Genomic DNA, 23275 nt, shown 5'->3' on the forward strand with positions numbered 1-23275 from the left:
GGGGCAGTTCAGTCCTCTGGCGTGACAACAAAGCTCGCATTCTAAAATAAAGCAGCAGCTATGCTCCAAGTCTCCCTTCTGCAGTCGCTCAGTCATGTCTGACTCTTTGTGACCCCACGGACTGCAGCATAGCAGGCTTCCCTGTCCTTCATGATCTCCTGAAGTTGGTTCAAACTCATGTCCATCGAGTCCGTGATGCCATCCAACCATCCCATCCTCTGTCGTCCCCTTCTCCTCCCGCCTTCAATCTTTACCAGCATCAGGATCTTTTCCAATGAGTCAGTTCTTCGCATCAGGTGGCCAAAGGATTGGAGCTTCAGCTTCAGCATCAGTCCTTTCAGGGAATACTCAGGACTGATTTCCTTTAGGATGGACTGGTTGGATCTCCTTGCGGTCCAAGAGACTCTCACGAGTCTTCTCTAACAGCACAGTTCGAAAGCATCAATTCTTTGGCTCAGCTTCAAGCCTGAAGGCTTTTAAACACCCCTCTCCGTTTCTATCAGTGTTGAATCTATATTTCTAATTTGCTTTACCCTGGGTCCTCGTATCCACTGAAGACTTAATGATTAGTCTCATTTATGACTTTTCCTTCATGAATGTTTGAGCGTCAATGTCAATTATGTAAAGCCTCCACCTAATTATGCATAACGAGATGCTCCAGGTGTGATGGGTTAAGGTAAGCTGTGATGTGGGCGTCCAGGGTCCCCCACCAGCTTACTCCCTGGGGTTCCCCAGGAAGGCTGGGGATACTGCGAGCCCCCTCCACCAGGACACGGCTCTCCCCGCTCGGGCTGAACACCACCTCCTGCGCCTCTGTGTTGTTGCTGTTTACCTGCTCAGTCGGGTCCAACTCCCTGCGACCCCATGACTGTAGCCCTTCAGGGTTCTCTGTCCCTGGGATTCTCCAGGCCAGAATACTGCAGTGGGTTGCCGTTCCCTCCTACAGGGGATCTTCCCAACCCAGGGGATCGAACCCAGGTCTCCTGGAGCATCGGCTCGTGGATTCTCTACCACTGAGCCACCTGGGAAGCCCAACTGCTCTGCACCCTTTCACTGAGTCAGTCAAGTGAACTGTCTGCCTTTACGTGACAAAAAAAGACAGCTACAGGACGATCCTGGGCACATTATGGACTCCTGTGTATACCCTGGAGACAAACCTCGTCCATACCCGGATTCACAGCTGAAAGCCCTGTGATGACTTCCCATCCTCTCGCACATGTCCAGCAAAGACCCCCACACACACCCACCAGCCTCCATGAACAAGTTCAAAGTGAAAAGCAAAAGCGTTAGCTGCTCAGTCCTGTCCGGCTCTTTGCGACCTCATGGACTGCAGCCCACTAGGATCCTCTGTCCGTGGAAATCTCCAGGCAAGAGAACTGCAGTGGGTTACCATTCCCTCCTCCAGGGGATTGTCCCGACCCAGGGGATGGAACCCAGGGTCTCCTGCATTGGCAGGCGGATTCTTTACTGTCTGAGCCACCAGGGGAAAAGCCTGGTTGAATGAATTTAAAGCGAAATCTAAAACAAGATGAAACTCGTGCATCCCAGAGAGGGCGATGGGAGATGCTGACACGTGCGTTTCCAGAGACTACAACGGAAGGCGGTGGGGGGCCGTGTAGGTGGGCGGCACTCTAGACGGTGGGGAGTGAGGACCTCGGGGTTCCCCTTCTGCCCCTGCAAGATACTGAGCCAGATCCAGGGGGCCACTTAGCTCCCCCTGAACAGAAGAGGCCACACGGAGAGGGAAGGGCGTTTAATGGGTGGCTTCAGAACCTCAGAGATGGGAGCATGGGAGGTCCTAACAAGGGCGGTGATGCCGACCCAGGAGGCGGGACCCTCTCCGCGGACGTTGTGGGCTGTCCCGGGTAGACAAGGATGCTGGGGGATGATGCTGACTCCTCGTGGCGGGGGGGGCAGGGGTGCTGGCCTGCCCACCAGCCTCCACCCACAAGAAAAACCCAGAGCACTCTTCCCCAAGTTGTTAACAACCACCAGTAACTCCAGACCCTGCCTGATGGCCCCAATCGGAGGTAAAACTGCCCTGGTGCTATTCTGTGCTGAACGGCCGACTTCATTGACCTGTGCTTATGACACACTCAAGACTTTAGAGGGCTGACTGGCGCGAGAAATAACAATAAGCATTTCTCATCTTCCCTAGGAGCCGTAAGCAGCTTGACGAGGGCCACATCTAACCATCCTGGCTCAGCATCTGCAAAGTACTTGCAAAACACTTCACATCCACTCTCCACTAATGAAGCCACGCGTCTGCCTGCAACGTCTTCCCAGTCATGAGTGCGGCTGTCTGTTCCCTCCCTAAACAGTCTCCCTGTGATTTTATCTACAAAATCAACTGTGCGGAGTGCAGGGGACTGTGAGAGGTCACCGAGCACACACTGCAAAAATAAATAAATACGCCACAGCTGACTGGCTTCCCGTGTACTTACGTGATGTTCAGCCCTCCTGAAGTCTGGGAGAACCGACTGTATGTAAATGATGACATGGAAACAGAATTGCCTAAACCTTCAGGAGATACTGTTTCCAACACAGTTTGCCTGATTTCATGGCAAACTGCTCCATGTGGAGCAGACTGGAGGGATACTGTTACCAGATGTTAGCTGAGAGAATCTGGCACTGTGTTCAATTCAGGCTGGTGACCAAACCCACCCGGGGTGCGGACACACGAAAAAGATTTATAAGCCCTCCTTGGTTCCCCTGCTAGCATTCAATTCTTCCAATGTCCCAGGGATTCAAACCACAGTTCCGGATTCCTTTTCACGTTTGCCGACCTCTCCCTAAAAGCCGGCAAGACGCTGGCAAGGAGGGCGTCTGAAAGGCGGCGGCACCCAGGAGCCATGCAGCCAGCAATTCAATCAAGGGAACTATTTATTATATGAACCCTCTACATCAAAACCCTGAAGCCAGGTTAACATTTGGGCAAAAAGGTATTTACATTTCAAACACGGAATACTGAGCACAGTCTTATCAACAAAGCTGTTAAGCCACTTCGCTGCCAGCAAAGGGAAATAAAACGCGATACACCCATCTAGTCTTATTATTGGCAACAAAACCTTCAGGGCTCTCCTGTCGTCGGACCATTATCTAGCTAGGTGCTCAGTCGTGTCCGACTCTTTGCGAGCCCATGGACTGTAGCCCTCCAGGCTCCTCTGTCCGTGGGATTCTCCATGCAAGAGTACTGGAGTGGGTTGCCATTTCCTTCTCCAGGGGATCTTCCCGACCCAGAGATCAAATCTGCGTCTTCTGCAAGGGCCAGGCGGATTCTTTCCCACTGAGCGAGCCCCCTGAGCGAGTCTGAGTGTCAGACGGGGGTCTAAGAACCACCGTGTATATTACAGGGCGAAGGGGCCAGACCACGCACAGACTCAGGACATGGGTTTGCCCTCTCACTTGGACATTCTGAAGTCCCCTCCCCATTCACCAGGATGCCAAAGCTCCACTCCCTGCAAAGTCTACCTTCTGTAACCTCACTAGAAGAAAAGCGCAGCTGTGCAAACACACAGGTGAGAAAGGAAAACATCACGGAGGTGAGAGGCTGTTGCAAAGGCAGGGCGGGCACCCGGCCAGGTCTGTTCCAGCCTGTCTGGCTGTGTCCACGTCTTCACATCATGGAACTTATACTTGGTTCAACCGAAACTCTGCTCTGGAGTGGGCCTCCCCAGGTGACTCCGTGGTCAAGAAGCTGCCTGCCAGCGCAGGAATCAGAAGAGACGTGGGCTCGATCCCTGGGCTGGGACAATCCCCTGGAGGAGGAAATGGCAACCCACTCCAGCGTTCTTGCCTGGAGAATCCCCTGGACAGAGAGGAGCCTGGTGGGCTACAGTCCATGGGGTTGCAGAGAGTCGGACACGACTGAAGCGACTGAATACGCACCCACGCACTGCTCTGGAGACCTCTGGAAGTGTGACATCTCCACTCGGCTAGCTGACACCGAGGTGACAATGAAATGCAGGTTCTGAAATTTCAAGATGCTCTTCAAGCCGTCTGCCTTGGACAGAGGGAATGCAAATTGTGCTGTAGGCACAGTTGGGGAAGGCTGCGAGAATACAGGTCTATGCGAATAAATTGGAGACAAGAAACCAAAATAAACCCACCGAGGTACAACATGGTGATTCTAGTCTTTGGCTCTTAAAAAAAAAGTTTTGTTTCAACATGTCTAATCTCCAAGGACAATACAAGGATCCCTCAAGGCTAAAAATGTATTTCCTGTAGATTCTTGAGAAGTTAGGCTCTGAAATAATTCTCCCCTCTCTAGGCAAGGCGCCACAAAATGCACGTTCAGTTGCTCAGTTGTGTCTGACTCTGCAACCCCATGAAATGTAGCCCACCAGGCTCCTCTGTCCACGGGATGCTCCAGTGGGGATACCGCAGTGGGTTGCCATTCCCTGCTCCAGGGGATCTTCCCAACCCAGGGATCGAACCCGCGTCTCCTGGGGCTCCCGCATTGGCAGGCAGGTTCTTCACTGCGGAGCCACCCGGGAAGTCCACCACTGAAGAAGGCTAAGGACAAATTCCTAGAAGAAACCCCAGAAAGAGAGTAAAGCAGAAAGCGGGGGTAGGGGGTGCGGGCAGGGAGGGCTGCATTAATACGGAATGCTGTCATTGAGAAATTTTCCCCACGACCCAGTACAATTAATACCCAGAGCTATCAAATGACGGCCTCGGAATCCCTGACAACTAACACACACCGGGACACAACTGTGTTCCTCTTAGAATGAAGTAAAGTCAAGTGAAAGTCGCTCAGTCGCGTCCGGCTCTTTGCGACCCCATGGACTTATACAGTCCACGGGATTCTCCAGGCCAGAATACTGGAGTGGGTAGCCTTTTCCTTCTCCAGGGGAATCTTCCCAACCCACGGATGGAACCCAGGTCTCCCCCATGCATTGCAGGCGGATTCTTTACCAGCTGAGCTACCAGAGAAGGCCCCTTTTAGAACACAGATACCTAAAAGTGGGGAGGTTATTACAGCAACATATGCATGGATATAAAAAAATTCTTGGAGGTGCTTTCAAACGAGTCTCAAACAAGTTCACCCTGCTCTATAAATGCTGGTCCTTCCCAAGAAAATCTTCCCTGGTGGTTCAGACGGTAAAGCATCTGTCTACAATGCAGGAGACCCCGGTTTGATCCTCGGGTTGGGAAGATCCCCTGGAGAAGGGAGGGGCAACCCACCCTAGTATTCTGGCCTGGAGAATCCCACGGACGGAGGAGCCTGGCGGGCTACAGTCCATGGGGTCGCAGAAAGTCGGACACAACTGAGTGACTTCGCTTTTCCTAAGCAATTCCTGTTGGCACCTCTCTGGGGTCTCAGGTGGGCGGGGTAGTCCATAGTGGGGAGCTCCGGCAGTATCAGGCAGGGGTGTTAAGTCAGGGAGAGAGGGGAGGCGATGGTGGGGGTGGGGCGGGGAGGTAAAGGCTGCCTTAGGGTCGATGGTGGGCTTAAGAAAAGGTGGGGGGGACGCTTCGGAGCTGGGTGTGGGCTGGGGAGTGAATGCTGGCAGGCATCCCGGCCAAAGGCTGATGGGGAGGGTGAGGGGAGAAGGTCAGGGAGCCCTCTAGCTGGGGCAAGAGCAAAGCTACCCCCCCTCAGATCAACCCCACCCCTCCAGCGGTCCGCACACCTCTCCAGGCTTGATCTGGGCAGCGTGCGCAAGTGGAGGACACTGGGGGCTGGAAGAGGCCCCCAGATTCTAAACGGCCTTCCCCGGGGGTTCTCCAACCCGGACGACACTCCGAACAGGTGAGCGCTGTCACCCGCCAGCCCTCCCTCCGGCACCCCAGACCCTGGACAGGCAGGCAGGATCTGAATGAGCAGACGTGGGGTTTGACGGGGGGCCTCCACACACTGGGGGTTGGGGTGTGCAGGGAGCCAGGCTAAGCTGTCCACCCCCAGGAGACACGCACGAGCTCCCCAGAGCAGGCTGGGTTTCCGGTAGCTAAGCAGGACCCAGGGAGGCATGCACACAGGGAGAACACATTGTTCTCGGGAGGCTGGTAGCCGAGCCTTCACCGGCCATCACGTCTCCTGTTCAGTCACCGTATCAGGCGTGAAAATCGGCCGGAGTTCTCCACCATACGGAACACAGGAGAACCGCAGTGCCATTCTTCACCGCCTTCACGTCCTAACTTTCCAGCGATAGGTAAACACCAGGATCTGTGAAAGCCCCAGACGCTCAGAAGCACCCCCCAAGGCCCCTCCACCCTCACTCCAGACTCACACACTGATTTTCCCCTTCAAGTGGAGAGTACTTAAGTAGATTGCATCGCAATGATCCGAGAACCATTAGGAAAAAAAAAAAAACACCCTATTTAGAAACCAGTTACAAATGGTGGTGATAAATCACGCTGAAAGCGATTTTTTTTTTTCATGGCTGTTCTTATGCAGAAGAAAAAACAGCAAACATGGGTTGTAAAAGGTACGAGATGGGATACACAGAAACAGATTAGTCAACCTCTCTTATCTGCAATGAAAAACTCTTAACAACTTCTTGAGAAGGCAAGATACAGACAGAGGGAAGAGGACAGAGCTGAGCCAAGGACATTGTTAAACTGGAAACACCCCCCACCCCCAGCACATGACTGAGCAACTGAACAGTGAGGGTGAAAGGCGCTCAGTTGTCTCCTACTTTTTGCGACCCCATGGACTGTACGGTCCATGGAAATCTCCAGGTCAGAATACTGGAGTGGGTAGCCTTTTTCTCTTCTCCAGGGGGCACCTTCCCAACCCAGGGATCGAACCCAGGTCGCCCGCACTGCAGGTGAATTCTTTAGCAGCTGAGCCACCAGGGAAGCGACCAAAGAGGAACAAAAAGGAACTTAAATCAGCTGGGACATGGGAGAGCAGTGAGCTGGGACATGAAACGTGGCATCTGAGAGAAGACAGACCAACAGGAGGCTGGGCAACCCCGCATCTCTTCTGCTGCAAAATGATGAGGATACGTAACATCTCAGTGGCCGAATGGCTGCTGAAGGGCCCGACACTGTGCCGAGTGCTTTCCGTGGACACCAGCATTTAACGTGCACACGAAGGCAAAGATATCATTCTTCCGCAGGGCACCGTAAGTGAGGCTTAAACCTCAGAGATTTTGCTGAAGGGCACATGGAGCGAACAGGAGCCCTCGCTAGCTGGGATGGCAGAGCCCAAGAAATGGTGGCTCCATCTCCGGGATCCGTACTGGGTCTTCCCTGCCAGGTGGTTCCTGCCCTCAACCACCCTTTTCCATGACTATTTTCCCCCATAAGGCCCCAAACCTCATCATGACTTGGGTTGGGGGATTCACCCTCCCCCCGCAACTCTCCAAGCTTATGTTAACAAGCTAAGAGTATACGTGTCAGATGTCAGCAGACATACAGCGCCTAAACTATAGTCGCAACGTTCTGTCCCACCATCCACGACCGATGCTGCGCTGCGTGATCAGTTGCTCATGCGTGTCTGACTCTTTGCCACCCACCATGGACCGTATCCTGCCAGGCTCCTCTGTCCATGGGGATTCTCCAGGCAAGAATACTGCAGTGGGTTGCCATGCCCTCCTCCTAACCGACGCTATCCACTTCAATATCCGATCTTACTCACTACCTTCTTTCACACAGAAACAGCAGCAAAGCCATGGGAATCCCAGTCATTAGAACGGCCATCACACAGGGGCAGCCGTCATCCACTTGACTTTTTTGCAAATACCTTCGATTTATAAACCTCATCTCCCTGTAATGCTTGATTCACATATTTAGCATCACAAGAACAAAGGACCTAGGTGCACTGGATAAAAATTAAGAATTCTCGGGACTTCCTAGGTGGGGCGGGGTCCTGTGGCTGGGACTCTGTGGCCCCAGTGGACAGGCAAGGAGGCAGGTGCGTTCGATTCTGGGTTGGGGAGATGGATCCTACATGCTACAGCTAAGAGGTCCCGTGTGCAATAACTAAAGATCCTGGGTGTTGCAGCTGAGATGCGGTGCAGCCAAATAAAGAAACATTTACACTGTATTTATATTGTTAATATATCAATTATATTATGTATTATTTATATATTAATATATTACTATATATTATAATACATGTTAACATATAATACACAATTAATATAGTATTAAGTTGTACATATATATTAATATATGTTCTATACTTACATAATATAAATGTATTAATTATATTTCTATTATAATATATTAATTAAATTATATAGTATAGATTATATTATTGTATGTATTGATATTAATAGTATATATTATAAAAATAGTAACATATAACATAAATATAATATATAATATTTACATTGTTTATAAATAAATGCATTCATAAATATAAATATATAGTGCTTGATATTAGACCAACCACTTGATAACAAGCGAACTCCTTAAGATTGTTTCCCTCCCCTTCACACCTATCCCAGATATGAGTTCAAGTCTGAGCCAACTCCAGGAAGGATATGGTGATGGACAGGGAGGGAGGCCTGGCCTGCTGTAGTCCATGGGGTCGCAAAGAGTCAGACACAACTTAGCAACTGAACAACCACATAAATACATTTAACATCTATTACATGTTTGTAAGTAAATATCCACTAGATATTTATTTATTTGGATTCTTGCCTGGAGAATCCCACGGACAGAGGAGACTGGTCAGCTACAGTCCAGGCTGTGGCAAAGAGTCAGACAGGCGTGTGCACGCGCACACACTCACACACACACACACACTCACACACGAATTCCTGTTCCCAGGCGCTAGGCTCATAGCACTCGAACAGAACTAAGGAAAGGAATCAACATGTCAGACACATGACCCTTGCTAAGACTACCAACTTGAGAATCAGGTTACCATGGGAACATCAGCAAAGCGCTGCTCAGCCTGCTGCGGTTCAGTCGCTCAGTTGTGTCCGACTCTCTGCGACCCCACTGACTGTGGCACGCCAGGCCTCCCTGTCCATCCAACTCTCACGGCTTGCTCAAACTGCTGTCTATCGAGTCGGTGCTGCCATCCAACCATCTCATCCTGTATCAACACTGGTACCAAGGAACTCCCTGGCGGTGCAGTCAAAAAAAGAAAAAAAAAAAAAAAAAAAAAGCTGGTACCAGTGTGGCTCCCTTTACTTTCATGAACCCGTGAAAAAGGTTCTCCTGGTCATCTCCACCTTCCCCTGTTCCCTTGCTCGACTTTTTGCCACTCCCAGTGGCTGAAGAGAGCTCACACCCAGCGTGCAGAGTGGCTGTGCGCTCCATCTCTTGCTGTCTTCCAGGGAAAGAAGAATCACAGAGCTGACGTGCAGAGACGGGGCAGGGTTTAAAGCAGCTCGCAGCCCCACGATGCTTGCTTCTGGCTTCTCTTCATGTCAGTTTGTGCCTCTGTCTCCCTTGGGGCTCAGGAAAACAGAACTCCCCCCCACCCACCCTGGACGTGGCTGTATCGGGATCTGGAATCCCCAGCTGCAACTCCATGCAAATAAAGGAAGGCAACAACCAGCTGGATCATCTCCCAGTCATTTCCTCCCTCAGTCCCTGCAAGAGCAAACAGGGTGTGCGTTCGACTCCTTTCTCAGCTCACACGTGAAATGTGGCAAGTCAATCTAATTATTCTGGCTCCAATTTCCAATTCTGTCAGTAAGCACTGACACAAGACAGGTCAAGGGCATTCCCTACAAGAGGCGAAAAATAAAGTTGTGGCTTCTTCGCCACCCCAAAGGCAGGGGTCCTAAAGCCCCATGACAGCAAAAATTTCAGACGGGAGCTTGCAACGGTGCCTGGGAGGGCTTCCCAAGGCCCCGATGGTGGACACACATTTGCAAGTTTCTAATCTGTTACAGCTTTCTTCCATCACGTTGTTGTGCAGACAGATTCTGTTATAACAGTACTCTTCAATTCTCTGCTGAAGAGGCATTTATCTGACACCTCCCTCCTCCCGTCTCTCTGTGGCTTTATTTTCCACAGTTGGCACACAGAGTAATTCACACATTCACAAATATTTAAGGGAAAATTAAATTTAAAAAACCAATAAACTACTTGGAACCACAACATAATGCCTGCCTGTCTTTGCTTCGAGGAATTTTTACATTAAATAAAGATGCAAAATCCCCCCCCCCCCCGGGGTTTCCAGTTTGCCAGAGAGCTTATTTCTGTGAATGATTTCAATCTAACTCCTAGGATAACCGTCTTCGGTACATTGCTAACACAGCTGCCCCCCACCGAAATCTATGGTTTTTTTGCAAACAGGATAAAAATGACTTTCACGGAAAAGAAAGCATCGTAGTTTCTTTTCTTTTTTTCTTCTTTCTGGTATTTATTATCCCTGCTATCTGTCTGGCAAGCTGTCCCAAGCTTCCTTGGGACGCCAGAGGCTGCAACAATTTGCAGTATCCTTCAAAGAAACGGCCGATTCAGTTTCCCCCTCCTCCCCCACCAAGGCCGCCTTGCTTGCCAGGTTGGTCTCAGTGCCAAACACGCCCGCGTATCCTGCCGTGGGGGAACCACGGAGGACACAGGACATCGCTTGTTTGACACCGCCAACAGAGTCCTTTTCAGCCCAGCATTTCCAGGGCTCCCTCCTGTTCTATCCTGCAGCTGGGTGTGACATACTGCTGGGCTTCGACGCTCACAGGTGTGGGGCATTACTTGTGACACCCCATCGTTGTCAGCTCCAGACCCACCTCCCACTGAAGCATTTTCCTTTGGAGACGAGGGTGCAGGGAAGCCAGGGGGCGGGTTACCACCTCCACTTGGGGTATGTGGGTGGCGGGCGGGTGGGGAAGGCTTACTGTACTCAGCAGAGAGTCTTAAGCATCTCATCACAGCCTTAGCAAGCAGTGAACCTTCCTCGGCAGTTTTACCCGGAGGATCTGGGGCCCCGATACTGCCAATACCCCGGGGCTTCTTCCCAGGTGGTTCAGTGGTAAAGCAGCAGCCTGCCAAGGCAGAAGATGCGGGTTCAGTCCCCGGGCCGGGAAGATTCCCCGAGGAGGAGGGCATGGCAACCCACTCCAGGATTCTTGCCTGAAGAATCCCCGCGGAAAGAGAGGAGCCTGGCGGGCTGCAGCCCACGGCGTTGCAAAAGAGCTGGACGCGACTTAGAAACTAAACAACCTTTGTCAAGGCTGGCTGGCAAAAAAGGCCCTTTCCAGAGGCTGACGATCTTGGACCGTAAGTAAACAGACAGGAAGTGAGGAGGACACAGCCAGGTCCCCTGACCATCTCCCTAAAAGCTGGTGGACGGGGTTGGGTTTCCCATAATTCAAATTGAGAGAAAGCGGTGAACAGCGTGGAGGCGTTGCTGGCTTCTCTCACTCAACCAGGAAACACTCAGAGGCTGATCCAACAAACTTCACCCTCTGAAGTCTGGCACCTTGTGGAGAAGCCACACGGAGGGTGGACGCCTGGCTTGACCCGGCAAACAAGCACCTTCTCTTCCTCTGGAAGACGGGGCTGCAGCCGTCTCTACTGTATGGAAGGACCAGGCCAGGACTGGGAACCTGGGTTTGATCCCTGGTCCAGCAAGAACCCACCCCTCATAGAGCAACTGAGCCCACGTGGCCGCAACTGCTACTGAAGTGCACATGCCTGGAGCCCATCCTCCAAAACAATAGAAGCCCCCCGAAGTGAGAAGCCTGAACATCAGAACTGAAGCAGCCCCTGATCTCTGCAACAATATAAACATAAACCATACGTATATAAGATTATATATATATATATAATTTTTTTGAATGCACTTCCACACATTGTGTGTGTGTGTGTGTGTGTGTGTGTGTGTGTGTGTGTGTGTGTGCGCGCACATTTTAAAGACTACCCCTTTATCAATTCGGCAGCCAGCGGTTCACTGGGCCATAGCAATCTCACGCAGCACACATCCACATCACATCCAGGACTGGAACGTTCACAGCAGCGTGACTGACATCGTCAAACAGCGGAAACAACCCATGTCCATGAGCTGATGTGTGGATGGAGGAGATACAGTCTGTCCCTACCATGTTCACTGGAAGGACTGATGCTGAAGCTGAAGATCCAATCCTTTGGTCACCTGATGCGAAGAGCTGCCTCATCGGAAAAGACCCTGATGCTGGGAAAGATTGAGGGCAGGAGGAGAAGGGGACGACAGAGGATGGGATGGTTGGATGGCATCACCGACTCAGTGGGCATGAGTTTGAGCAAGCTCTGGGAGTTGGTGATGGACAGGGAGGCGTGGCGTGCTATGGTCCATGGGGTCACAAAGAGTCAGACATGATCGAGCGACTGAACTGAACCAGGAAATAGTAGTATCTGGCTGTAAGAAGGAAGGAAGCCATGGACACAGCCTACGACATATGTGAATCTTGAAAACACTGTGAGAAGTGAGAGAAACCAAGTCACCAGAGGCCATATGACATATGATTTACAGGAAACGCCCAATACAGGCAAATCCACAGACATACACAACAGGTCTTCAGCTGCAGGGGGTGCTGAGGAGAACAAGAAAAAAAGCAGGGAGCAGTGGCTCTGGGGGATGGGGTTTCTTTGGGGGGGGGGTACTGAAAATACTCTAAAATTAAATTGTGGCAATAACTGTACAGCTATGCCAGTAACCTGTTCTTGCTGCTCATTCATGTTCCACTCTTTTGCGATCCCCTGGACTATAGCCCCGCCAGGCTCCTCCGTCTGTGGGCCTCTCCAGGCAAGAATCCTGGAGTGGGCTGCCATTTCCTCCTCCAGGGGAATCTTCCTGACCCAGGGATCGAACCCCCATCTCCTGTATTGGCAGGCGGGTTCTTTACCACTGACCCACCTGGGAAGTCCCTTCTGCACCCTACGTGGCTACAAAGAGCCTGGGGTACAGACGCTGCTCAACCTCCAGTGAGTGAACACACCTGACAACTTCCTGCAGCCCCTGGGACCCGGAATGCCCCCCAGGGGTTATGGAGCAAGCCTGATCCCCACGCTGCAGCCCCCTGGGACCTGGAATGCCCCCCAGGGGTTATGGAGCAAGCCTGATCCCCACGCCTGGGGCTCCTACGTGAAGGAGCTATCTCATTCTCTCAAAGGGAGTCCAGCGCAGCAGCATCAGAGAGTTGGGACCAAAGCCGAGGAAGCACATCGCAGGAAATGAATCTCCGGCAGGATGATGTATTTTGTGGCAAATCAGGTCACGCCAGCCCCAGCTAGCCACAGTCCGGAATTCCTTGATTTGTATTCAAGAACTCTCCGTCGCGGCAGAGTTCACAGGTTTCGAGAGCCACAAATCCATCTGCTCCCGGCTTATCTTGAGTTTCACACAAAATTAATATTCCACCTATATCCTAGGCTAGGCAAAGACAAACAGCTCCAGAACGCAAAGTGGCAGTATTCAATGTAAGTGAACACTGTGAAAAGACTCGGTTGAAAACATATCTGCAGCTTAACTTCTGTGTTTTAGAGGAATGTATATTTTGGCTTAAAACTCAACATTCAAAAAACGAAGATCATGGCGTCCAGTCCTACCGCCTCATGGCAAATAGATGGGGAAGCAATGGAAACAGTGGCCGACTTTATTTTCCTGGGCTCCAAAATCACTGCAGATGGTGACTGCAGCCATGAAATTGAAAAGACGCTTGCTCCTTGAAAAAAAAGCTATCACCATCCTAGATAGCGTATTGAAAAGCAGAGATATTACCTTGCTGACAAAGGTCCATCTAGTCTAAACTATGGTTTTTCCAACAGTCATGTATGGATGTTACCGTTGGACCATAAAGCTGAGCACCAAAGAATTGATGCTCTTGAACTGTGGTGTTGGAGAAGACTCTTGAGAGTCCCGTGGACTGCAAGGAGATCCAACCAGTCAATCTTAAAGGAAATCAGTCCTGAATATTCATTGGAAAGACTGATGCTGAAGCTGAAACTCCAACTCTTTGGCCACCTGATGCAAAGAACTGACTCAATGGAAAAGACCCTGATGCTGGGAAAGACTGAAGGAGGGAGAAGGGAACAATAGAGAATGAGATGGTTGGATGGCATCACCAACTCGATGGATGCAAGTTTGAGCAAGCTCTGGGAGTTGGTGATGGACAGGGAGGCCTGGCATGCTACGGTCCATGGGGTCACAAAGAGTCAGACATGACTGAGCGACTGAACTGAACTGATATTTTGTAAACCAGATACTATGTGGCCACACAGAAAAATGTCTTTAAAGTGGATGGAAAAAATTTTTAAGGTCAGGAAATACCCAGCCCTTTATCATTCTGAAATGCAATGCCTCCAATTAGAAGGTCTGTAAACCAAAGAATAAAGTACCCAATAACGGAATTAATTTAACAAAGAAAGTGTAGGCCAAAATGTGAATCACACTTAAAATTAATCAGCAGCACTAAAATAAAGACAAAATGCGAACCCAATAATGTCATTAACTTAACACAGAAACTATGCTAAACTGTGAATCATGTTTCAAATTAATCAGTCACATAAACCAGAAAATTCCACAGCACTGAGGATCTGCCTTACCGATGAAGCTTTACTCCAGGTTTACAAAAATAAAAGGTCGACCGCAGCGCCTTATTTACTTTGAAAAAAATAAAAGTGAAAGATAGCTGTGTATTTTAAAAGACCCAAAGATCCTACCAGAGCACTTCATTGAGCAAGGTAACTTGCCAGAAAGAATATAAATTGTTTAACAGATTTTCAACTATTCTAGTACACTTCTGTCAAGACTCCAAGTCTGCACCCTACAATTTCCACCCCAAACCAAAACTCAGATCAAATATCTGTGTGGCACCCCTGGCAAATCTGTATCCTGCTCCAATCCTGGCATGCAACACTCAAATGCCCTCCTTACCTGTGACAGACGAACAGACAACCTCAACATCCATTCTGGGTTCCTACTCGGCAACGAAGTGTCAAAAGAAATTCATTGCAACCACTCTGTGTGAAATTCTAACCTCATCCAAGCTGAAAGACATTGCTGTGTACCCCGTCAGCAAACAGCAACTGCTTGAGGATTTTAGTATTGCAATAACCGTGTCAGGACAAAATCAGATCCCAATATAGAGCACTGTTTTTTTTTTTGGGTAGATGATGCTTGAGTTATAGACCCGTTTAGCAATCGTCAAGAACCCTTTCACATAAACACTTCATCACATTGATTGCAAAGTGTCTCAAAAGTGTATACACACAGCGCCGGAGTTGACGGTTTCGCAGAGAAGGCAAAGGAGGTGGTAACAGGAAGGCAGAGTCAGGGGGCAGGCAGATGGGGGACATTCACCCAGCCCTCTTTGGGGCTGTGGTCAACTGCTAAGGAGGTGGTTTCCCCAGTGGCTCAATGGTGAAGAATCCGCCTGCCAATGCCGGAGACATGGATTTGACCCCTGGCCCTGGGAAGATCCCACACGCCGTGGACCATCTAAGACTGTGCGCCCCAACTTCTGAAGCCCGTGCCGCTGAGAGCCAGTGCTCCAAAACTACTGAAGCTCCAACACTCTAGGGACGGAGCTCGCACCAACGGAAGCCACCGCAGTGACAGGCCCATGCACTGCAGCTTTACAGAGAGGAGGCCCCGACCTCTGCAGCTAGAAAGCACGCCCAGACAGCAGCGGCGCTGGAGTGAGCTGCCCTGCCCCCACGAGGACCTTCCCAACCCGGGGATCGAACCCAGGGCCCCCACACTGCAGGCGGATTCCTTTTTTGGTTTTTTTTTGGTATTATCACCTTTTTGTATTTCTTTTTTCTTTGTTTTAATTGGAGACTACTTACTTTACAATACTGTGGTGGCTTTTGCCATATTTTGACATGAGTCTGCCACGGGTGTACATGTGTTCCCCATCCTGACCCTCCCTGCATCCCCTTCCCCATCCCATCCCTCAGGGTCATCCCAGTGCACCAGCCCTGAGCACCCCGTCTCATGCAACGAACCTGGACTGGCGATCTGTTTCACATATGATAATTAATATACATGTTTCCATGCTATTCTCTCAGATCATCCCACCCTCGCCTTCTCCCACAGACTCCAACAGTCTGTTCTTTACATCTCGGTCTCTCCTGCTGTCTCACGTACAGGGTCATCGTTACTGTCTTTCTAATTTCCATATATAAGTGTTAGTATACTGTATTGGTGTTTTTCTTTCTGACTTACTTTGCTCTGTATAATAGGCTCCAGTTTCATCCACCTCCTTAGAACTATTCTTTTTAATGGCTAACGTTCCCTCGTGTGTATGTACCAGGACTTTCTTATCCATTCGTCCGCCGCTGGACATCTAGGTTGCTTCCATGTCCTGGTGATTGCAAACAGTGTGCAGGAGGATTCCTTACCAGCTGAGCCACCCGGGAAGCCCAGTGGAAGACCCAGCAGAGGTAAACAATAAATGAGTAAGTACACTATGCGTATTTTTAAAGACAGCTCAGGAGGAAGCCATCTCACTGGAAAACAGCACAGGAGACGTCGGCCGGCAGGGGAGACGTCGGCCGGCACAGGGCCCGGTTCTGAACACGCCTGCTACGCATGCAGACATTTCTTCTACGGCTCTCTCCCGTGGAGGCCAACTGGAACGAGGCAGGTGGGATGACGAACAGAAGCTCGTCTCAGAAGACAGTTCCTAAATCAGCAGAAGACTGCGTTAAGGCACTTGAGGAAGAGTATAAAAGAAGATTCTGGAGTTTTTCCGTGTGAGTACCATACCATGGAGTCCACACGCCTCCTGGAATCGCTTTCTAGGTCTAAAGAGTGGCTGCAGGCCAGATATGAAGGGACCCCCCACACACACACACACTTAATTTCTTTTGTCAAAACTGATGTATTATTTCGTGACCTGTGTTGGGCCTTCCTTGCAGCTATCCATCCATGGGGTAAACAAACCATCACACGCACACACACGCACGCACACACACGATGGAACATTATTTAGCCAAAAGAAGGAAAACACAAGCTACCCCATCATTAAACTGCAAAGACATTTCACTGGATCAACTAAAACAGGCTCAAAAGGATGAATCTCAACAGTCAATATATGCCAAGTTTCGGGGCAAATCCTAAACCAGCCAAGCTCACACTACCGACATTTGAAAGCGGAAGTGAAAGCCGCTCAGTCATGTCTGACTCTTTGCGACCCCATGGACTGTACAGTCCGTGGGATTCTCCAGGCCAGAATCCTGGAGTGGGTAGCCTTTCCCTTCTCCAGGGGATCTTCCCAACCCAGAGACCAAACGCAGGTCTCCAGCATTGCAGGCAGATTCTTAGCAGCTGAGCCACCAGAGAAGCCCAAGAATACTGGAGTGGGTAGCCTCTCCCTTCTCCAGGGGAACTTCCTGATCCAGGAATCGAACCGGGGTCTCCTGCATTGCAGGCGGATTCTTTACCAACTGAGCTATCAGGGAAGCCCATTTGGGGTCAGATAATTCTTTGGTGTGTGAGAAGGTGGGAGAGGCTGTCCTGTCCATGGTGAGGTGTTTGGCAGCATCCTCAGATGCCAGGATCACTCCTTCCCATCAAAGCAAGATATGTGACAACCAAACATGTCTCTAGACTTTGCCAAGTGTCCCGGCGGGGTTGCGGGGGCCGGTTTAAAAGACTGCCCCCAGTGGAGAACCCCTGTCCTCAAGAAAGAGATCTTCAGGAACCGCCCATGTTACCAAAAGGTAACACTAAGAAAAATAACTCTCTCTGATCCTGTGGTCAAGTATGGTTGTGAGAGTTGGACTGTGAAGAAGGCTGAGCGCCGAAGAATTGATGCTTTCGAACTGCGGTGTGGGAGAAGACTCTTGAGAGTCCCCTGGACTGCAAGGAGATCCAACCAGTCCATTCTGAAGGAGATCAGCCCTGGGATTTCTTTGGAAGGAATGATGCTAAAGCTGAAACTCCAGTACTCTGGCCACCTCATGTGAAGAGTTGACTCATTGGAAAAGACTCTGATGCTGGGAGGGATTGGGGGCAGGAGGAGAAGGGGACGACAGAGGATGAGATGGCTGGATGGCATCACGGACTCGATGGACGTGAGTCTGAGTGAACTCCGGGAGATGGTGATGGACAGGGAGGCCTAGTGTGCTGCGATTCACGGGGTCACGAAGAGTCGGGCACGACTGAGCGACTGAACTGAACTGAACTGATTTGGTGTCAGAGTCAGAAGTAGTAACAGATGTCAGAAATGAAAGAAACCTGCCATCACCTTCAGGCCATTTTACAACCGGAAGCTACAGCCAATTTCAAGAGCTTATTCTTGAATTTTAATTAATTGGAACTCAATGTCCATTTATACCTTCCCAGGTGGTGCTAAGCAGTGAAGAACCAGCCTGCCAATGCAGGAGACATAAGGAACACGGGTTCGATCCCTGGGTTGGGAAGGAGAAGGGAATGGCAATAGACCCGCTCCAGTATGCTTGCCTGGAGAATCCCCATGGACAGAGGCGCCCATGGGCTACAGTCCACGGGGTCGCACAGAGCTGGACACGACTGAATTAGCACAGCACAATGTCCTTTTGTATCAAGTTTCACGAAGAAGAGACTCACTAGACTCCTGATCCATCAGTTGAGGGCATGCCCCTGCCAACAGCACGAGTTTTTGTGGGTTCGAGCGGAAAGAAGTGGTTTCTCAAGAGAAAGTGGGTTTTTCCCTGAAAAGCTGGAGGAAGGCATGTCTGTGGGGCCCTACCTCTGTGTTCCGGGGATTTAAGAAGGCAGAGGTTGTTTGGATGAAAAGAACACTGAATAAAGCTCAAGCGAAGATTGGAAGCAAGGGCTGAATCACGCTGTCAAACAGCACCTCATCACACATTTTTCATCAGTGGGAGACCTCAGAAAATGAAACTGCACTACACCATTATCCATGCGGAATTCACGTCTTCAAAGCAACTAGTTATGGTTGCCAGGACACCTGGATGCTGTATGGCTTCTGATAAGACAAATGAGCAACAGCCTACATCTAGCCCATGGCACCCCAAGCCTGCCGAACAACACCCATGTCCCAACCCGTGCCACTGCCTGCAATACCTTAGTACGAAAACCCCCTGCAACCGGGTTGGTCTGTAACACGGCGGACCGCCCAGCTGAGATACACAGAACACACTGTTCTGCCCCTGCTACAGTGTCTGGCTCTGACTATCAACAATTCTACTGGGAATGTCTCCAGGCTCCAGGTAATCACCTGTCTCAGCATCACGGCTACTTCTAAATGCAGTCCTTTGAGCCTTTTTAGGACTTCATGAACAGAAAAGAGTTGGTGAGAACGGGCCACCCATCCCCTTATACTAGGCTCACCTCACCCCAACGGACCAGTTCCAAACTGGGAAAGGAGTACATCAAGGATGTTTATTGTCATCCTGCTTATTTAACTTATATGCAGAGTACAGCTGAAGTTGTGACTAACCTAGACAGCATATTAAAAAGCAGAGACATTACTTTGCCAAGAAAGGTCCGTCTAGTCAAGGCTATGGTTTTTCCAGTAGCCGTGTATGGATGTGAAAACTGAACTACAAAGAAAGTTGACCGCTGAAGAACTAATGCTTTCGAACTGCGGTGTTGGAGAAGGCTCTTGAGAGTCCCTTGGACTGCAAGGAGATACAACCAGTTCATCCTGAAGGAAATCAGTCCTGAATATCCACTGGAAAGACTAATGCTGAAGATGAACCTCCAACACTTTGGCCACCTGATGCGAAGAACTGACTCCTTAGAAAAGACCCTGATGCTGGAAAGATTGAAAGCAAGAGGAGAAGGGGACGACAGAAGACAAGATGGTTGGATGGCATCACCGACTTGATGGACATGAGTTTGAGCAAGCTCTAGGAGACGGTGAAGGACAGGGAGGCCTGGAGTCCATGGGATCTCAAAGAGTTGGACATGACCGAGCCACTGAACAACATCACACGAAATGCCGCGCTGGATGAAGCACAAGCTGAAATAAAGATTGCAGGGAGAAATATCCACAAGCTGGAATCAAGACTGCAGGGAGAAATATCAACAACCTCAGACATGCAAATCATACCACCCTAATGGCAGAAAAATCATTCTTGGAAGGACAAAATTACAGACCCAGAGAAGTCAGCGGCTGCCAGGAGCCACAGAGGGTGGCCATGCAGTGGGGGCATGCAGGGGTTTTCCTGTGTGAATGGGATGGTTTCTGTGTTGAATTATGGCGGGGGTTACTTAAAGCTCCACATATGATTATAGCTCACACACTGTCCACATGCATGCACACACACACACCAAAACTGCTAAGATGCAGACCAGGGCTGCATCAGTGCAAAGCTGCAGATGTCAGGTTCCTACTTTTGATAACACAGTATCTTCTCGAAAGACCAGGGAAGGCGAGGGAGGGTACCCTAGACCTCCGTTTGCCATTGTTTTTGTTTCCCGGATGGCGCTAGTGCAGGAGATGTAAGAGACTGCGGTTTCCGTCCCTGGGTCAGGAAGGAGGAGGGTGTGGGCAATTCCCTCCAGTGAGAATCCCATGGACAGAGGAGCCTGGCGCGTTATACATTTCATGGAGTCACAACGAGTGGGACACAACTGAAGCACCTGAGCACACACACACAAGCTATTTTTGCCACGTCTTGTGAGTCTGATGTTATTTCAAAATAGAAATCATCAAAAGTAACAGCGCCTCACTGATGAACAGACACACCAAACGTGGGCTATTCATCCAATGGAATGGGGTCTGGTCATCAAAACCAATGCAACAACACGGTTGAACCTTGAAAACGTTCCACCGAGTGAAAAACCAGCCATGCACAAAGCGCACACATGCTGGGTGATTGCATTCACTCGAAACATCCAGAATGAACAAATCCAGAGATGCTGACCGTCGACGGGTGGGGACTGGGGACTGGGGGAGGCCTGAACAAGGAGTGAGTTCTCATGGGTCCATGGGGTTCTTTGGGGAGCAAGGAAATGATTTAGAATCAGCTGTGGCGATGGCTGCGGAGCTCTGTGAATATTCTAAAAATCACCGAAGCGTACACTCTGAATGAGTGAATTGTCCACTACGTGAATAACAACACAATCAAGTCATTAACACAATACGGCCACGTCTGGCAGGCAAGTTGTTATGTACGTTATCTTGCCAGGATTTACTGTTATTTCTTCACCCCAGGGTGCCGGGGGGTGGTTGGTTGAAAAGGTCACCTATGATACTGTTTCAAATTACACACGCCCATCTGTTACTGATGGGTATGTGACCCCAGGCGTGTCTAGGTAAATGGAGATAGCCGCTCTGATGCTAAGAGAATCAGAATCAGACTCCTCTGGGCACTGTGCAGGCAGGGTTAACATCAGGGTCCTTGCCTTTTCCTTACGGAAGCCTGGCATGCTGCAGCCCACGGGACTGCAAAGGGTCAGACACAACTGAGCGACTGAACAACAAAAACCCCCACCACTCCCCTGCATTCCACCAGGCGGGCTTATCAACTTTTCCCTTATCATCTCTCTTATTGTTCGTTCCATGCCTTTGCCCATAGAGTCCGCCATCTAGAACGCATATCTTCACTATGCATTAAGATCCCAAGCGCCACCAAAGCCAGCCCAAGTCTCCCCTTCAAGATGAAGATCCAGCCTTCCTCAGCGGCTGCAAGGCAGGTTAGTAGATCCTTCCTGGGAATTCCCACAGCAGGAGACGTCTGCACCGTCCATGGGACACCCATCTAGGACCTGTAATGCCTTCCCCAAAGACACGAGACACATCTCACTTAATCTCCGCACACTCCACAACGCTCCAGAAGTTAAGAGATTGAGAGAACGGTCAACCCCAGAAACAGAAGACTTTCATAAAAGGAGGGTCTTGAAAAGGAAGTTCTTGATCTGGGTGAGACCCGGGCCTTGCTGCAAGCTGGGTGAAATACAGCTGTCAAGATGATGGCTCCAGACCCCAGAGGTCCCTGTCCTAGGAACCCTGCCTGGGTTCTCTGTGCTCTCACAACAGTCCACGTGGGGCTCAGACGGAAGGAAAACGCCTCCCCAGGGGCCCCCAGCACAGGCCACGTGGCCTCACAATGCTGTCCAACAAGGTGTTTATGCTACTTTCTGTCTGGACCACAAACTAGGCTGTGGAGGTCTGTCATTTCCAAACACATACAAGACAAGCATCAAAAATAAAAAATAAAAAAATACAACCACCTCTGTTTCTCATAAATCAGCCATCCGAGGGAAAATAAGTGCCTGAAACGTTCACGGAATGCGAGACCATGAAAGAAATAACCATCTCTATCTCTCTTTCCTAAAATTTCTGACTTTCCAAACGCGCTGTGAAACAGGAGTTTATTACGAAGGGCCAACACAGACGGATACACAGCGTGTTTTGGTTACCAAATCAACTATTACAAGACATCTTGAGAAATCACTGTTTCTGGTACCTACGGCCAATAAGTAATAGTAAATTTTTTTAAAAAACATGGACCAGTTGACAGGATACTTCATTACAGAATAAGAAACAAATGCATCTTACAATTTTACTTACTCAGAGACAAATGTAGGCAAATCTCGTCTTCCTTCTGGGGTTTATTTTTAGGCCTGTTTTCTGTCTTCAGTTACCTGTCAACAAAAATACATCCAAAATCAGGCCAAAAAAGAAGTCAACGAAACCCACTCTGGTACTCTTGCTTGGGAAACCCCACGGACAGAAGAGCCTGGTGGGTTACAGCCCCTGGGGTCTCAAAAGCGTTGGACACGAGTTAGTAACTAAGCAACAACAAACTGCATTTTATCACACCAAGTATTTTTTAATGTATTTTTTTTTAATGCAGTAAATATTACAATAGAATCTGGAAAATAGATCCTGGTGAACTCAATAAAAATTGCCAGATCTCCCTTGTAGCCATTCAAAAACAAAAAAAGTCAACAAAAACATCTCAACTACATTCTCGACCGTGCGCAGATTTCTGAAGCAGGGGGTTCTTAGGAAGCGGAGACACTGACAGTGTCAGATGGTGGACAACCACCGTCGGTGAAATTCAGTCTTTTATCTCTGTGCATACAGTGAGCCTGTTCACACGAAATCTGTTCAAAACTCTCAATCTCAAACTAGTTATGATCACCTCACTAGACATTCCAATCACCCCAAAACACGAGACACATCTCACTCATCTCTGCACATTCCACAATGCTCCAGAAGTAAGAGATTCAAAGAGCGGTCATCTAAGCCAGCTAGAGTATCTTGCCGGCTCTCACTGTTCTCTAAGCACCCTAAAACACACTAAATGAAAAACACAGGTTATTTCTCGTGCGATTCGATGCAACTTGGCACATTCTCACTGAGAACTCTGCGTCCAGCCATGTGGAAAGAGCAAACGCCGCTCGGCGACGCTGCTGTTCGCATCACGTGTGCTGGGGTTGGGGGCAGAAGCAGTAAGGATGCTTTCCAGGTTC

General features: G+C 49.7%; 1 protein-coding gene across 18 annotated transcripts in view; it reads right to left on the minus strand.

Moving 5' to 3' along the window:
* The window catches only part of LOC101119116 (transducin beta like 1 X-linked), a 248917-nt gene that overhangs the window by 134148 nt on the left and 91494 nt on the right, over positions 1 to 23275 (minus strand). For all 18 annotated transcript variants that reach the window (XM_060407541.1, XM_060407534.1, XM_060407542.1 and 15 more), the window contains one exon: positions 22368 to 22441. The gene's annotated coding sequence lies outside the window, so the exon portion shown is untranslated. The remainder of the gene's footprint in view (positions 1 to 22367; positions 22442 to 23275) is intronic.

Source organism: Ovis aries, chromosome X (assembly GCF_016772045.2).
Source record: "Ovis aries strain OAR_USU_Benz2616 breed Rambouillet chromosome X, ARS-UI_Ramb_v3.0, whole genome shotgun sequence".
In the NCBI taxonomy this organism is placed as follows: Eukaryota; Metazoa; Chordata; class Mammalia; order Artiodactyla; family Bovidae; genus Ovis; species Ovis aries.